Genomic DNA, 365 nt, shown 5'->3' on the forward strand with positions numbered 1-365 from the left:
CGGTTGGAGAACCAAGTGTTTTCGGATAAAGACGGATAAAATGGAGGTCCAGTGTGCACATCTGGCTCGTGTCTACTTTAAAGAACCCATTGTATCTTTCGGAAGAGTGGGTTACCCCGAAGCTGGTTTATTTCAGCCTCTGTCAGAATGATGTGAACATGAAGCTAGGCCTCCTAAGCGCCTCTTTACGGCAGCTAGGTAGTCATGGACCACGCCCATACAAAATTTAGCATAACAATGGCGCTGTGAGTAATGGGTTATTCTCCTACCTTTTACCTTTATCAATGGCCAATAATTTAAAAAAATCGTTGTTTAAAGAGAAACGCATCAGATATATATATATATATATATATATATATATATAT

This window comes from Anneissia japonica, unplaced genomic scaffold (assembly GCF_011630105.1).
Source record: "Anneissia japonica isolate Jap-2015-1 unplaced genomic scaffold, ASM1163010v1 scaffold1356_len1145284_cov175, whole genome shotgun sequence".
Taxonomy (NCBI): Eukaryota; Metazoa; Echinodermata; class Crinoidea; order Comatulida; family Comatulidae; genus Anneissia; species Anneissia japonica.